The sequence below is a fragment of the Narcine bancroftii genome, chromosome 2 (genome assembly GCF_036971445.1).
Source record: "Narcine bancroftii isolate sNarBan1 chromosome 2, sNarBan1.hap1, whole genome shotgun sequence".
Taxonomy (NCBI): domain Eukaryota; kingdom Metazoa; phylum Chordata; class Chondrichthyes; order Torpediniformes; family Narcinidae; genus Narcine; species Narcine bancroftii.
Window position 1 is genome coordinate 333,786,676 of NC_091470.1, and position 17,057 is coordinate 333,803,732.

Genomic DNA, 17,057 nt, shown 5'->3' on the forward strand with positions numbered 1-17,057 from the left:
GGTTTATGAAGCAAGAGCTTGCCGATGTAATATACATTGAACATCAATTACTTTAGAAGATCTATCTCGTACAAGAGTTTAGAAGCCACTTTTTGTTCTGAACGTGGCAGGTGCACCGTCAGACACTCCACAGAGACTGTGCCAGTTCAGACCACACTTCTGAATCAGTCTGAATCTGGCTTGTGTGGAGGTCTGATAGGAACTGTGACCTAGTGCTCAGCGCCAAGCTACTTATATTGAGAAATGGCCAGATGACCTTACTGACATCAGTGGCAGATTGCCCGCCACCCCACCCAAAGTCACTTGGGAGGATTGAGACATGACATCAGACCCACCCTGATCTCAGTGGGTTGCTAAGACTCTCTGGGCCACATGAAAACATGTTGTGTCCCTCTAGAGGGCCATGGCCTAATTTCTGTGTCAGGCATAGAGTAAATGATGCCATTTTCATTGAATGTTGCTGGAAAATTTAATATATTGTCTCCTATCAATGAATATTACTGGACATGAAGCTAATCAACAGATCCACCACAGAGCCAATCCCAGTGCAGACTAGGCTCAATCAAGTTGCAATGTTTGACCTTGCCTCCAACATCTCATTTTCACTGCAGAATGTTGAACATCTGCCCCAATTACACCCATCTTCTCCGTCCCCAGCAGCCCAATCCCAACATAGTCCCCTCCTAGACAAGGTCTAACCCCCAAATTCCCAAATGGAACTGGAATATTCTGCCTAATTAAAATCACTTCATTTTAAGAAGGATGTGAAGTTGCTAGAGAGAATACACAAAAAAAGTACAGTATTAGAAATTCTTGAATCACAAGTTTTGAGTGAAAAAGCTGAGGCTATAATTAGGTATTAAGATGGGAAGGGGATCTTTGATTAAAATCCATTAAATAATAATTGATTTGCATAGGACAAATGAGGTGAAATTGTTCCCATTAATAGATGATACAAGCACAGGCCAAAAGATAGATACAAGGTAAATATGAGGACTTTATATTTAATGATTCAGAGCATAGTGTGAAGTTCTGTTTACCCAGTTATAGGAAATATACCATTAAGGTGTTGAAAAGATTCACAAGAATGTTACTGCAATTAGTGAGCTTGAAATAATAGGAGTGGCTGGATAGGCTGGGACTTTCCTTTGTGGAGCGTAAGAGGGTGAGGGGGCCTTGTTGAAGTTTATAAAGTTGACAAAGTTCCCCACAGGAGGTTAGGAAAAAAGGTGGAGGCATTAGGTATAAATAAAGAGGTAGTGAAAGGTAGAGCAATGGTTGGATGGGAGGTGTCAGAGAGTAGTGGTAGAAAATTGTTTGTCCAATTGGAGGCCGGTGACTAGTGGAGTTCCTCAGGGAACTATTGTTTGTTATATATATTAACGAGCTGGAAGTAGGGGTGGAGAATTGGATAAGCAAGTTTGCGGATGATACAAAGATTGGTGGTGTTGTGGACTTTGAGGAAGATTGCCGTAGATTAAAAGGTGATTTAGGAAGGCTGGAGGTGTGGGCTGAGAAATGGCTGATGGAATTTAATACAGATAAGTGTGAGGTGTTACATTTTGGAAAGGCAAATCTAAATAGGTCATATGCATTAAATGGTAGGATATTGAGATGTGCAGAGCAACAAAGGGATTTAGGAGTGATGGTAAATAGTACCCTTAAGGCTGATACTCAGGTAGATGGTGTGGTGAAGAAGGCATTTGGAATGTTGGCCTTCTTAAATCGGAGTATTGAATTCAAGAGTAGGGAGGTTATGATGAAATTGTACAAGGCATTGGTGAGGCCAAATTTGGAGTACTGTGTACAGTTTTGGTCACCAAATTATAGGAAAGATATAAACAAAATAGAGAGAGTGCAGAGAAGGTTCACGAGAATGTTGACAGGATTTCAAAGTTTGAGTTACAGGGAAAGGTTGTGCAGACTAGGGCTTTTTTCTCTGGAGCGTAGAAGATTGAGGGGGGACTTGATAGAGGTGTTTAAGATTTTAAAAGGGACACACAGAGTAAATGTGGATAGGCTTTTTCAATGAAGAGTGGGGGAGATTCAAACTAGAGGGCATGGTTTAAGATTTTTTTTTTAAATTTTTTATTTTTCACACCATAAATCACATTAGCCATGATATACACTTTTTCTTTTTCACACATATACAGTGACTTTTTCTCCCCCCCACCTCCTCCCAAGCCACCCCCCCACCCCTCCCTCTCATCCATTTTAGGTATACAATCTAGGTTGCATTAAGCCAGTCAGACAATGTTGTCATTCAACAAAAATACACCAGAAATTCTACTAAGTCCATTCTTTTCTTTCCTTCTCCTTCCATCAACTTGGGTAATGTTTGTCCCCGGTAGGTTTTCGCTATTGTATTTAATGTAAGGCTCCCATACTTGTTCGAATATTTCAATATTATTTCTTAAACTATATTGAAGGGGGAAATTATAAGAGGAACATGAGGGGAAATTTCTTTACGCAGAGGGTGGTGGGGATGTGGAATGAGCTTCCGGAAGACGTGGTCGAGGTGGGATCATTGGTTACATTTAAGGATAGACTGGATCGTTACATGGAGAGGAGAGGACTGGAGGGGTATGGACCGGGTGCTGGTCAGTGGGACTAGGAGGGTGGGGATTTGCTACGGCATGGACTAGTAGGGCTGAACTGGCCTGTTCTGTGCTGTAAGTGGTTGTATGGTTATATGAAAGACATAAATTAAGTAAGAAAGCATTGTCCTTTGTTTTTCCCCAGGGAAGGGATTTATCAAAATAACAGCCATAGATTTAAGGTGAGAGAGGAAAAATTTAATTGGGGGATGTGGGACATCTGTATCACACAGAGGGTGATTGGTACATGAAACATGCTTACAGGAGAAATGGGAGATGTGGATACAATTATAACATTCAAAGGACATTTAGACAGGAATATGGGTAGGAGAAGGTTCAAAAGATATGGGCTGAAGGCAAGCAACCTCGTCAGCATGGCAAAGTGGGCTGAAGGACCTGTTTCTATACAATAAAACTCTGGTTCTATAATTGATTGAACATTCACAACATTCTGATGCAGAAAGGTTCATTCACCCTTGTGTGAAAAAAACACACACGAAAATGATGGGGTGGCATGGTTGACATGTTTACATGTGGCCCACAGAGTCTTAGCAACCCACTGAGATCAGGGTGGGTCTGATGTCATGTCTCAGTCCTCCCAAGTGACTTTGGGTGGGGTAGCGGGCAATCTGCCACTGATGTCATGTTAGCACCAGTGATTGAGATAGGGGTTTGAATCCTGCACTGTCTGTAAGGAGTTGGTACATTGTCCCCATGTCTGTGTGGGTTTTCCCTGGGGGCTCCAGTTTCCTCCCATCGTTTGAAACGTACCAGAGTTGGAGGTTAATTGGGTATAAATTGGGCAGCATGGATTCATGGGCTCGTAGCCCGTGCTCTCTATCTAAATTTTAAAAACAAATCCTAAAAGGCCTTGATCAGACATTGAAATTATCTTCAATTTTCCTGAAATCTGCTCAGAGGATGTTGTTTTCTTTATATCTATTCAAGTGGTTCTCAACCTTTTTTTCCATTCACATCCCACCTTAAATAATCCCTCTGCCATAGGTTCTCTGTGTTTAGTAAGGGATTACTTGAGGTGGGATGTGAGTGGAGAAAAAGGTTGAGAACCACTGATTTATTCTTATATTGGCTGATCTTCATGCCTTGAGATTGAATTTTATTATTTGTATTTCAGGTTAATGTTTTAAATGAAAATAACAGTTCGTTGGGTAATATTTTGAATGTTTTCCTTTCATTCAATATTAACCTTAGCCACATGCTGAGCTTTTGGGTATTTGTTTCATTGCATGCTATTGATGAAATTCTGACATTTTCAAAACAATTTCTCAATCCTCCTTGGCCCATGCTCTCACATAACTGCATCCAAAAGCAAAATGCTGGCCAGTGCTGGATGTCGGAAACAAAAGCAGAAATTGCTCAGAAAGGGAAAAAATTATATATAGCTTGAGAAACAAATACACCATGTTTTTTGCAAATTTGGCATCCTTGTACCCAAATCTTAGGATTTAATCTGTAATAATAATGTCCTCTATTTGCCTCCAGACCTGCGAGATTCTCCACTGAATTGTAATGAAGAATTCTTATATATATGTGCAATCCTAAAAATTTATTTTCTTCTTTTTTATGTTTATATAGCTATATTATATCTTGCATGTTAAATGTTTTGAGAGAGGGGGTGGTTTTGGGGTAGGGGCGATTACCATCATGTACATAACTTCAATTAGTTTTATTTAGAACTTATATAATCATATCAATTTTTATTACTGCATGTATGGAAAAAATATTTTAAAAAGGCACATAGGGCAAGTGTGGAGAAAAGAAGAGCTAACACTGCAGGCTTCAAAGTATTAATTCTGAGGAACAGAAAGGTCATCCACCTGAAATGCAACCTCAGTTTCTACTATTAATAATGCCTGACCTGCTGAGGATTTCCAGCTTTTCCTACTTTTGTTTCTCTTCAGAACGAAGCTTTAGCTTCTAAGTGTGGGCTTGAGAGTTGTGTCTGTAAAATTCATAGCAAGTAGCTGAAGTAGAAAATAGAAAAATGATGTGATGGAAACAGATTTAATATTTTAGATCAACTCCCTTTTATAAAAATGTTTATTTCAGATTTACAGCTACATAGAACATTACAACACAGAACAGGTCTGACCTGTATAAAACTGCTCCACAACAATCTAGCCCTTCCCTAACACATACCCACAACCCTCCATAATTTTTGCATCCACATACCTATTTCAGAGTGTATAAACTATCCCTATTGTACCAACCTCCTCTGCCACCCCTGCCAATGCACTTCAGGAATTTACCACTTTCTGTGTAAATAAAAAATTCCCTAACGTCTTCACTAAACTCCGCTCCACTCACCTTAAACAGATGTCTTCTAGAATTTTCTATTGTTGCCCTGAGGGTATTCCAGCGCCGGTGACCTGGATTTGAATTGGCACTGTCTCTAAAGAGTTTGTACATTCTCTCTGCGTTTGCGTGGATTTCCTCCGGATGCTCCAGTTTCCTCCCTTCAGAACATATGGGGTTGTAGGTTAATTTGGTATATCTGGGCAACACGGGTTCATGGGCTGGAAGGGGCTGTTACCATGCTTTATGCATGTCTAAAATTGTCTAAACGTCTAAAATTGTCTAAACAGAGTACTGTTTAGACAAAGCCCTCATAATTTTATGTACCTTTATTAAGAGGTAATCTGTAATCTGTCAACCTTGTGAAGATGTGCAATGGCCTAGAACTTCGTTAACATAACTCAAAAAGAAGTGGTTATATGCAAGGTCCAGTATTTTTAACAGATTTTTGGAAATTTGCCCCAGTTTTATTTTTCCAGCATAAAAAAAAAAATCATCACATTATTTCAACAAAAGCTGAATTTGACACTGATCTGAAATAGTTACTGACCGAATAACCAGGTTTTATAAACCTGCTTTTCCTGAAACCATGATATTTAAATGACTACAGTCTAACCTCACTGAGAGCAGCCTGAGTGCAAATATAGCATCGCGTGTATACCTGAGAGTTCTTCCCTTCCTGGTCATGGTCACTCACAGCTTCCTTGCCTCAGCTTATTCAAGGCTACTTCTGATCTCTATCCAATCTCAGTTTACTGCTGGCTGCTGCTTTAAAATGTTTGGAGACTTCATACTCAAGCAAAGGACATCATCTGGTTTTTGTTCAGCCCATAGGAGCAGGCGGGGTAGGCAATGACATTTTCTTGCAGGTCAGGCTTACACAAACATTTGGTCTCACAGAATTCATGGGTAACCTCTTACCAGGAAGGCCGGGCTGTAGTCCTAGATGTTCTCCAAGGCCCACTGACACAAATCACATGCTTTCTGTGGTTTTTGTTCCTCTTCAGCCTGAAAAAAGACCCTCTGATTATCTGGGAGGACTCTACCAACATCATCACATCTTTGCATTATCCATTCTGTCACTCAGACACCCCCAGTAGCTTGGAGTATGTTGCTTGGACTACAAGACTCTTCAAAAGCTGGCATCAAAGATCATATCAGGCTTTCGAGATACTGGCAGCTGTGAGAAAATTCAAAATGTAAATAGAGAGTATGATAAAACTACAGTCAATTTCAGTGTAGTGTTCCACTGGGAAATCCATCATTATTATTCTTTGATCCTTGCATTTGAAACACTTGTTATTCATATGAATTTCACAAGTACAGTTCAGGTGACACATAATGTCATTAAAAGATAGCAAAGCAATTTCTGGTACAAAGTTTAAACCACTCAAAAGGTTCATTTTTATCAAGTACTTTGCATTATCTTGAACAAAGCTGAAGTTCTGGCATACTGTTAGAGCATTACCATGTTAGCTATTTTATTCTCGAACTTTTAGTTGATCTGTGGGAAACATTGAAAAATTATTTTAGAGTTGACACTAGTAACCATTGCATGCATCGAGACATCTACAGATGGACAAGGCTATTATAAACAATTGCTGCAAATTGTTAGTAGTTGCAGGATTTTATTCCCAATTATATAAATGGTCTTTCACAGAATCATTTATTCATCGAGTAATGGACTTGTACTGTGTTTAGAAATCTTGATTAACTTGGTGATCTTGCTCTTAATCTGGAATGTACCATCATCAAATCAGGAAGGGAGGGGAACAGATATTTAGATAGAGTTGAAGCTGAGTTCCATTTCCCCAAGGACTCTGGCTACAATCTTGAATTGCTAATAAACATATATTTATCCAATTTATTTTCATGAAGAAACACTGAAGGGCATTCAATCCATTAAGTTTTTGCCTCCTTAAAAAAAAATGACTGGAACATAATAAAAATTCTGGAATAATAATTAGAAAGATGTAGACAAAATATCTTCAGACTGATTTCCCCCTTGAAATAAGTTGTTGGAATGGGCAAAGGTTTGAGGGAGGCGGTGATCAGTGAGTCTGCAGAGGGGATAGGCGATCAGTGAGACTGTACAGGGAGGAGTTTTTCAGAGAGATGAGAAGAAAGTTGTTCATCATGTCACTTTCCTAACTAACCCAAGTGTGTTTGGTCTGAAAATGCTGGTAATGTACGTTGTTCAGGGTAGAGTTGAGATATCCCATCCTGTATCTTCCAGATGTTGAGGCTGGTTTCCCTCCCAGGTCAGTGAATCACATCCATCCTGACTATGTGGTCATAAGATCATATAGGAGGAAAATTAGGCCACTCAGGCCATCAAGTCCATTCTGCCATTTCATCATTTGATCCTTTCTCCCACTCAGCTACAATATCCTGCCTTCTTCCCATAACCTTTGTTACCCTGAATATTCAGATACCTTCTGTGATCAGAAATACACTGGCTGCAGACCATTTTCTTTGTTCTTGTTCACTGTTACTGTTCTGTTTCAATTGTAACATGCAATAAAAAAAATAGAACCCTTGAATGTATCAATTAATTATCCAGTCTCACCAAGAAATGAACACATGAACTTCTTGCCCACTCATTTGGCCCAGCTTGCTTTTGCCAGCATAGAACATGACCATCACAACATTTCAGCATGCAGAACTTGTCTGCAATGAAGTTTTCAACTGCACTGGTCTGAAATATTTACTGACTGAACCATCAGGTTTTATTAACCTTTATTTCCATTAAAGCATGATCTTGAAAAGATTCCACACTCAGACTACATTCTATCCATGCTGAGATCTCATGACAAAATGCAGCCTCACATGTATATGTGGAGTGTTCTTCCCTTCAAGATGAAGGTCACTCACAATGTCCTTCCCTCAGCTTATTCTAGCCTTCTTATCATCTCTACCATACCTTAGTTTGCTACTGCTGCTTTAAAAAGATAGCACTGACCTCATACTCAAGAAAAGGTCTTCATTTGCTTTTGTTCAGCCCAGAGGAGCAGGCAAAGTGGGAAGAAGCACCCTCCTGCATTTCAGGCTTCCCCAAACTATAGGTCTTCACAGAATTCATTGGCAACTTCTTACAAGGAAGACCTGGCTGTAGCCATGGACGTTCTCCAAGGCCCACTGGGACAAATCACATGCTTTCTGTGGTTATTGTTCCGCTTCAGCCTGAAAAAGAACCTCTGACTATCTGGGAGGACTCTACAATGTCATGACAAGATCCCCCATGGTTAAATCATTCAGAAAGTCATGAGATCCATGGCTGTGTGGATTCTGAATTAGTCTGCCTGCAGAAAGTGGAAGGTAGTATAAGATGGAATGTATACTGCCTTGAAGCCAGTGACTAGTGGAGTTCTGCAGACATCTATTGTGGGACCCATGCTTTTTGTGATTTTTATAAATGACCTGGATGAAGAAGTGGATGCATGAGCCAGTAATACACATATCTGATATGAAGGTTGGAGGTTCTGTTGATAGTGTGAAAGGTTCTCACAGGTTACAATAGACAGGATGCAAAGTTGGGTGAAAAAGTGGCAGATGGAGTTCAAGTGAGAAGTGATGAATTTTGGAAGGTGGAGTACATAGTTAACAGTAGGATTATTAGCAGTGTGGAAGAACAGAAGAACCTTGTGGTTTAAGTCCATAGATATTTTCAGTTTACTGTGTAGGTTGATAGGGTTTTTAAGAAGGCTTATGGTATGCTGGCCCTCATTAATCAGGGAATTGAGTTGAAGAGCCTTGAGGTAATGTTGCAGCTCTATAAAACTCTGATTAGACCACACTTTGAATATTTTATTTAGTTCTGGTTGCCCATTTCAGGAAGGATGTGGAAGCCTTGAAGAGGGTGCAGATGATATTTACAAGATGTTACCTGGATTGGAGGATGAGTTTTATGAGGCAAGATTAACAGAGCTGGGGCTTTTTTCTTTGGAGCAAAGAAGGATGAGTGGTAACTTATCCTTACAATAAAAATTATGAGAGGCATAGGTGGGTGAACAGGCAACACCATTTTATCAGGACTACAGTAGGACATACCAGAGAACATCTGTATCAAGAAAATTTAGGGAAGACTTCAGAGATAATTTTTTTTACAGAGACTAGTGGGTGCCCTGAATGTATTGCCAGAGCTAGTGGTGGAGGTTGGCCATAAGGACATTTAAAAGACACTTAGTCAGGCATCATGTGGATGCAAGAAAAATGGAGAGTTATGGGTGAGCATTCAGAAAAGTTTAGTTTATATAGGTTGGCACAACATCGAGGGCTAAAGGGCCTGTACTGTGTGGTTATGTTCTACGTTCTAATTAGTTCTTTTAGGCTTATCTCCCTATTTAATTAAATCATGGTGGATATGCATTTCAACTCTACTTTAATGGCTACTGACTCCTCATTATTTTTGATTGTATTAATTAACAAAGCTCTTGCTGATTTAAGTCTTGAATGTTTCAATAGGTCAAGTATTCAAAGCCCTTTTGGTGAATCATTGATCTCTTAATGATTGAGTAATACAGCAAATGAAAGCACTGCCTTTCCATTTCCAAAGGTTGGATTTAAGTACAGAGTAGTGAATCATGTACACATCCATTCTCAAATAAATCACTTATAGGGGCCAAAACATTGCGAGGTGTTGACTGCGTAAACTCGAATTCTTGTTCAGCGACACCACAAGATGGCTACCTATGTGAGATTTTTATAAATTGCCCTGCATTATCTTTATCTTTCAGCCACTCAATAGATAAACTTTCTAATTCATTGGATAGAATCTGACTAATTAGTGAGTCAGATTTGAGTTTATTTGTAAAAAAACTTTGGTCTCTGAGTCAGTTTAAAGACAGATTCAGAATTAAAGTTGGGAATTAAAACTGAAGTAAAGAAAATGGCTAAGTGATAAAAGTAGTATTTACTAATAGAAACAGCTTATGGAGTATTTTCGTTCTCATTGTAACCCCTAAATATAAAGATTATGTTAAAGGTTAAGAGTTAGATTATCTTTATGTTCAAGGTTAGATTCAACTTTTCTCTTAAATTTTATTGTCACACCCTTTTCATGGAGCTTCATGGAAACCCAAATGAAAGGGTTCCAAGTTTCTCTAATTCTTTCCATAACCTCAGGATATCCTAATCACTTTATAGCTAATGAAGCACTTTTGAACCATAGTCACAGATTTAAAGAATGAAATGTAACAAAGGTTTTTACATGTATGCGCAATCATTAATGTGTACACACAGATCTATCCAGGTGTCTGTATGTGTGTGTGTGTGTGTGTGTGTGTGCGCGCGTTTGTGTGCGCAAGCGCATTTGGTGAATGTATACTTAACGTACTTTAGTATAAGCTGCAGCTGGTGCTTATGTGATCAAATAGGCTTTGATCTGTTTGGTTAAGTTTTGCTATCCCCCAAGGGCTGAGTGCCTCAGTGACAATCGACTGATCTGCGTAGCATTTCAAACTGTCCAATTATCCACTTATGATCTTGAGTCTGGTGCAGTCAAAGCTCTCATCTCTTAGAAGAACACACACAGCCTAGAACCTTCAAATAAAGCCTTTCACCTTACCCTCCAAATAACTAACCAGCTGCTCTATCGATACAGATTTTACTACATCTCACAAGCGATTGTAGGACACAAGTTGTATTTTATTTGCATTTCATATCCTTGTAATGGAAGCTTGCATGTCTTCAGAAGATGTCAAATAGCTATTTTAATTGTATACTGTCTTTGCTATTGGCATGTCATTAAAACTTAATCCCGCAAAACTAGGTTGTTGATGGATGAATCAAGTCTTGCCTTCAATAATCCTAAAGATAGCAATGCACAAAAGTGAAATGACCAAGATCCTTTTGACAAGAATGGCTGTTGACAGGATAATAATTAAAACATGGCATTAATAAAATGTGCAATGAAGGCAATAATTCATAAACTCTTGAACACTGAAAAGGTCAGGCATTCTTTGAGGAGTGGCTGTTACCAATAGCAGGAAACCACTGGAATATGCACATCACTGAAGGAATATATTAATTTACCTTTATTTTTAGGATGTTGATATTAAAGAATGGAAGGCCTCAGGGATATGATAGCACTCCCAAGTCAGCTATAATATAGCCAAGTTCAGATTATGAGGGGCTTTGATAGCACAAACAAGGAGAAATTGTTTCTGCTGACAGGTGGGTACAGAAGCAGCAGAAAGATAATTAAAATTGTATTACACAGTTAATATCAATCAGGGTCATGGAAGTGAACTTAATAGTTCACAGGACTTCAAATGGAATAAGATGTAGCTCAGTAAATTTTCACCTAACTGCCTGCAAGAGAATATTTCTAAATTGGATCTTTGGGACCTTTTTTGGGGGAAGTGGGACCTGTACCGAACAGACGGGTTGCATCTGAATCCCAGAGAGACTAGGATCCTGACAGGACATTTGCTAGGGCTACTAAGGAGGCTTTAAACTTGTATGGATGGGGGAAGGGGTCCAGAGAAAGGAGATCAGCAAAGAGAAGGTTGGTCCGCAAATAGGTTGGCTTGTAGACAACGTTTGGGGGTGGAAAGACAGGTGATCAAGAAGGAAAATGATTGGTGCAATGATGGAGAGGGGATGATGGTGATAAATAATAGAGTTGACTGTAAAGATAGGGACAAACAAAGGGAAAGATGTGGAAAATCTCTGAAATGCATTTACTTTAATGCTAGGATTATTGTAAGGACGGTGGATGAGCTGAAGGTGTGGATAGACACTTGGCAGTATGACATGTTGGCGATTAGTGAGACATGGTTACAGGAGGGTTGCAACTGGCAACTAAATTTTCTGGGATTTCGCTGCTTTAGGTGTAATAGAATTGGAGGGGTAAGAGGGGGTGGTGTGGCCTTGCTTGTCAAGGAAAATTTTACAGCACTGCTGAAGTGAGATAGATTGGAGGGCTCATCAAAGGAGGTGATATGGGTGGAATTAAAAAATAGAAAAGGTGAGGTTACAATTATAGGGGTGTATTATAATCCACCTAGTGGACAGTGAAAAATAGCGGAGCAAATGTGTAAGGAAATAGCAGAGATAATAAGCACAGCGTTGTGTTAGTGGGGTATTTTCATTTTCCTAATATAAATTGGGAAACCCATTCTGTGAAAGGGCTGGATGGATTAAAATTTGTAAAATGTGTGCAGGATAGGTTTTTGCAGCAATACGTTGAGGTACCCACTAGAGAAGGGGCAGTGTTGGATCTATTGTTGAGGAATGAGATAGGACAGGTGACTGAGGTGTGTGTTGGGGAGCACTTCGAATCTAGTGATCATGGTAACATTAGTTTCAATATAATTATGGAAAGGGATAGGTCTGGTCCAAAGATTAAGGTGTTTGAGTGGGAGAAAGCCAGATTTGAAGAAATGAGAAGGGATTTGCAAGGAGTGGTTTGGGCTAATTTGTTTTTTGGGAAGGAGGTAGAGGATAATCGGAGGTCTTTTAAAGGTGAGATTTTGAGGGTGCAGAATTTTTATGTTCCTGTTAGGATAAAAGGCAGAGCTAAAAGTTCAAGAGAGCTATGGTTTTCAAGGGAGATTAGGAAGCTGGTTCGAATTAAAAGGGAGGCCTACATTAAATATAAGAAACAAAGATTAAATGAGATGCTTGGAAAGTACATGGATTGTAAAAAGAAGCTTAAGATAAAAATTAGGAAAGCGAAAAGGAAGGTCCAAGGTGGCTATAACAAACAGGATGAAAGTAAATCTGAAGGGCTTTTACAAATAAGTAAATAGCAAAAGGAGAGTAAAGGATAAAATTGGTCCCTTAGAGAATCAGAGCGGACAAATGTGTGCGGAACTGAATGAGATGGGGGAGATATTGATCAAGTTCTTCTCTTTGGTATTCACTGGGGAAAAGGATATGGAATGATGTAGGATAGGAGAATCAAGAAGGGTGATTATGGTAAATGTAGGGATTAGGAAAGAGGGGGTATTAGAACTTTTGAGACATATAAAGGTGGATAAGTCTCCGGGTCCCAATGGGATTTTCCCCAGGACTATGAGGGAAGTCAGGGAGAAAATAGCGGAGGCCCTGACAGTGATTTTTCAAAAGTCACTAGAGGGGGGCATGGTGCCACAGGATTGGTGTATTGCAATGTTGTTCCTCTGTTTAAAAATGGCTCCAGGTGTAAGTCCAGGAATTATAGGCCAGTAAGTTTGATGTCAGTGGTCAGTAAACTAATGGAAAGTATTCTTAGAGATAATATGAATAAGTATCTAGAGAGGCAGAGACTGATCAGGGACACCCAACATGGGTTTGTGAGGGAACAGTCATGTTTTTCACTGTCCACTAGGTGGATTATAATACACCCCTATAATTGTAACCTCACCTTTTCTATTTTTTAATTCCACCCATACCATCTCCTTTGATGAGCCCTCCAATCTATCTCACTTCAGCAGTGCTGTAAAATTTTCCTTGACATGCAATGCCACATCACCCCCTCTTACCCCTCCAATTCTATCACACCTAAAGCAGTGAAATCCCAGAAAATTTAGTTGCCAGTTGCAACCCTCCTGTAACCATGTCTCACTAATTGCCAACATGCCATACTGCCAAGTGTCTATCCACACCTTCAGCTCATCCACCTTCCTTAAAATAACAAATCTTGTTTAATTTTTTGAGGAGGTGACTAGGAAGGTACATGAGGGTAGATGTAGACTATATGGATTTCAGTAAGATCTTCAATAAGGTTCCACATGAAAGGTTGGTAAGGAAGGTTCAGGCACTCGGTATTAATGTTGAGATAGTCAGATGAGTTCAACAGTGGCTAGAAGGTAGATGCCAGAGAGTCTTGGTGGATAATTGTCTGTCAGGATGGAGGCCAGTGATGAACGGTGTGCCTCAGGGATTAATGTTGGGTCCCTTGTTGTTCATCATTTACATTAATGATTTGGATGATGGAGTGGTAAATTGGGTTAGTAAATATGTGGACAATACAAAAAAGGGGAAGTTGTGGATAGTGAAGATGGTTTTTAGAGACTGCAGAAGGATTTGGATGGCTTAGAAGGGTGGGCTGAAAGATTGCAGATGAAGTTTAATGTAGATAAGTGTGAAGTGCTTCATTTTGGGAAGAATAATCAAAACAGGATGTATGCAGTGAAAGGGAGGGCGTTGATAAATGCAGAGTAACAGAGAGATCTTGGAATAACAGTTCATTGTTCTTTGAAAATGGAATCTCATGTAAATAGAGTGGTAAAGAAGATTTTTGGTATGTTGGCCTTTATAAATCAAAGCATAGAATATAGGAGTTGGGAAGTGATGTTGAGACTATTCAAGGTATTGGTAAGATTAAATTTGGAATATTGTGTGCAGTTCTGTTCCCCAAATTATAGGAAGGATATCAATAAGGTAGAGAGGGTGCGGAGAAGATTTACTAAAATGTTGCCTGGATTGCAGAATCTAGAATACAAAGAAAGATTGAGTAGACTGGGTCTTTATTCATTGGAGCATAGAAGGTTGAGGGGGGATTTGATAGAGGTATATAAAATTATGAGGGGGATAGACAGAGTAGATGTGAATAGGCTCTTCTCCTTGAGGGTAGGTGAGATTGGAACAAGAGGTCATAAGTTAAGGGTTAGGGAGCAAAAATTTAGAAGTAACATAAGAGGGAGCTTCTTCACTCAGAGAGTGGTGGCTGAGTGGAATAACCTTCCAAAAGAGGTGGTTGCAACAAAATCAATTTTGTCATTTAAGAAAAAGTTGGATAGTTGCATGGATGTGAGGGGATTGGAGGGTTATGAGCAGGGTGCAGTTAAGTGGGACTAGAGGAGATCACTTAAATCGGTATGGACTAGAGGGGCTGAGGTGGCCTGTTTCCGTACTGTAATTGTTATATGGTTATGACACTGGACAACAATTTTTTTCAAAAGGTTTGCTTCCTGAAAAACAAAATTGGGGATTATGATGGATAACTTCAAGCTGAACAAAAATAATTTCAGATTTGCTGTATCACATAGGAAGTTGGAGAAACATTAAATTAACTTTAATTGAATTTAGTATGTTTAATCACATAATGATGCTGACATTTTGCATTAGTTCAACTGACCTAAAAATATTTTGCCACTGATTTTCTTTTATACTCAGCATCTGATGCCTCTCGTGTTAGTTTCCAACAATAGTTAGCCAGCATCAATGGATTCCAGTTGCCCTGATACCACATTTCCATGGTGGCAATGTCCTGGTAAGACATTTCACCATCTTCATTATTGACAGTTCCAAGTTCAGCAGGGGGTGACGTCCAAGTGCGAATGGAGAAAATGAATTTTCAGTGACATGTTGCACTTCGTGATTTTGTACGTTTAAAGTAGACTGAAAATATGACAGGAAATCACAAAAATAGATCATATCTAAAATAAAATGGTATGTGCTAGGAAAACTTGAAGGTGATTTTCAAAATTATCAGCTCATAATCTATAAAATACACCCCAAAATGTTCAGGAAGCAGAATATTTGTTGTTCGGTGTAATTGTTTAAAGTTTTTTGTAGTACTTCTATAATTGAGATTTGTTTAACTAAGTCAAAGACCAGGCAATATGAAGGAAAATCTCCTGCTCAGTGCAAAATGATGGACTTATCAGATGTCTATCCGATGAAATATCTTTGATTCAAAGTGTTATCCATTTCTCTCTCCACAGTAGCTGCCTAACCTACTGAGCCTTGTTGTTTTTAAGTACAAAGTGTTTCCTTCTGCTGCTCTCATCGACTCCTCCCAAAGTCACATAGAGTAATCTTTGACAGTGCCCTCAAAGGTCTCAATACCCAGAGGCCATGAGTTACAGGGACCTCAGATGTCAGAGGAATGAACACAGCAAGCTGCCATTGCATCTCTTAAAGCCACAGGAGTGACATCAGGAAAGCTTTTGCCATTCACAAAAGACATCGATGTACTTCATTTACTGAGCAACGTGAGATTTGTCAGTAAAATTTATCATTGTAATTTTTATATGGTAACTCAGATTTTTATTTATTTAGTGTTGACTGGAACCAATAAGATCTTAAGCAATGAACATATGACTTCATAGGATTTCTATGGAAAATGGGTTGGAATGTGTGATAGATTTTGAAGGCTGTTTGGTTATTCCTGGCATTTGAGCACTCATATAATCAGCTGCTTGAGCACAGGACATTCTGATATTTTCTCACTCTCTGTAACCACCCCCCCCCCCCACACACACACACTAATCATTGCACTACATATAAGTAGTGAAAATATAGGCACAGAAGTAAATATGTGTGCCCCTGGAGAAGTTTTCAAGTGTCTCATTCTTGCCAAATGATACATCATTAATATGCCTTTCAATTTTTGCACAGCCAATTACTTAATCTTCAAAATATCTCAAGTAGCACCCAAGAAGGAATCAATCTGTGGAATTCACTGGCCATTGAAGCAGTGGAGGTGTCCTAAGTAAATATATTTAAGACAAGGTTGGATAGATTTCTACATAGTAAGGGAATCAACGGATATGGGGATACAGGTAGGTGGAGGTGTGCTTATCATTCAATCAGCCATGATCACACTGAATGGTCCTTGCTCTTGCTCCTATTTATTATGTTCTTCTGTTCAAAGGCAAATAAATTGCTGGTGATTATTTTCAAAATGAATGCTTGGCCATCAAGCCCAGATAACTGAAGATAACTGGGAGAACCCGATGTGACAATCTCAGCTCCTGGAAGCACCTCCTTCCTGAGAGATAAAGGAAGCCTGGCTTCTGAAATATAAACTTATTTGCCTGAGAAAAAGAAAGAAAATGCAAATATAAAATATACAGCTTCTGTTGAGAAATAAACTGGGTTAACATTTCAGGCCAATGACATTTCATTGCAGGAAAGCTCATCGAATTGAAAAATGATTATATTCTTGTATATTGTGTAACGAAACATTGCTGTAGTTCCCCGGAGCATTGCTTTTTGTGAGACCATCTCCAAAATGGATGGAATTTCCTCAAACAATGGCTCACATTAAAGCATTCCCAGTGTGAACACAAAAGGCTTATCTGGGCATGAAATATTAATTCAGATTTGACCTCCTATATATTAATGAAAAGCCACTTCATATTCAAAGTTATTATCAGAGTTCATACATGACATCACATACAAACCTGAGATTCTTTTTTCCTGTGGACC

The 17,057-nt window shown here is 39.1% G+C and overlaps 2 long non-coding RNA genes across 5 annotated transcripts in view; one reads left to right on the forward strand and one right to left on the reverse strand.

The window, feature by feature from the left end:
- LOC138755697 (uncharacterized) overlaps positions 1-17,057 on the forward strand; it is a 153,525-nt gene that overhangs the window by 126,590 nt on the left and 9,878 nt on the right. For 3 of the 4 annotated variants that reach the window (XR_011352471.1, XR_011352470.1, XR_011352473.1), the window contains one exon: positions 16,245-16,408. The exons of the other annotated variant lie outside the window; for it this stretch is intronic. This is a non-coding gene — a long non-coding RNA (uncharacterized lncRNA). The remainder of the gene's footprint in view (positions 1-16,244; positions 16,409-17,057) is intronic. 4 annotated transcript variants of the gene reach the window in all.
- Positions 1-17,057, reverse strand: part of LOC138755696 (uncharacterized) — a 34,028-nt gene that overhangs the window by 5,253 nt on the left and 11,718 nt on the right. The window contains exons 2-4 of the long non-coding RNA XR_011352469.1: positions 5,835-5,921; positions 4,926-5,074; positions 4,477-4,582 (exon numbers count right to left, since the gene is read on the reverse strand). This is a non-coding gene — a long non-coding RNA (uncharacterized lncRNA). The remainder of the gene's footprint in view (positions 1-4,476; positions 4,583-4,925; positions 5,075-5,834; positions 5,922-17,057) is intronic.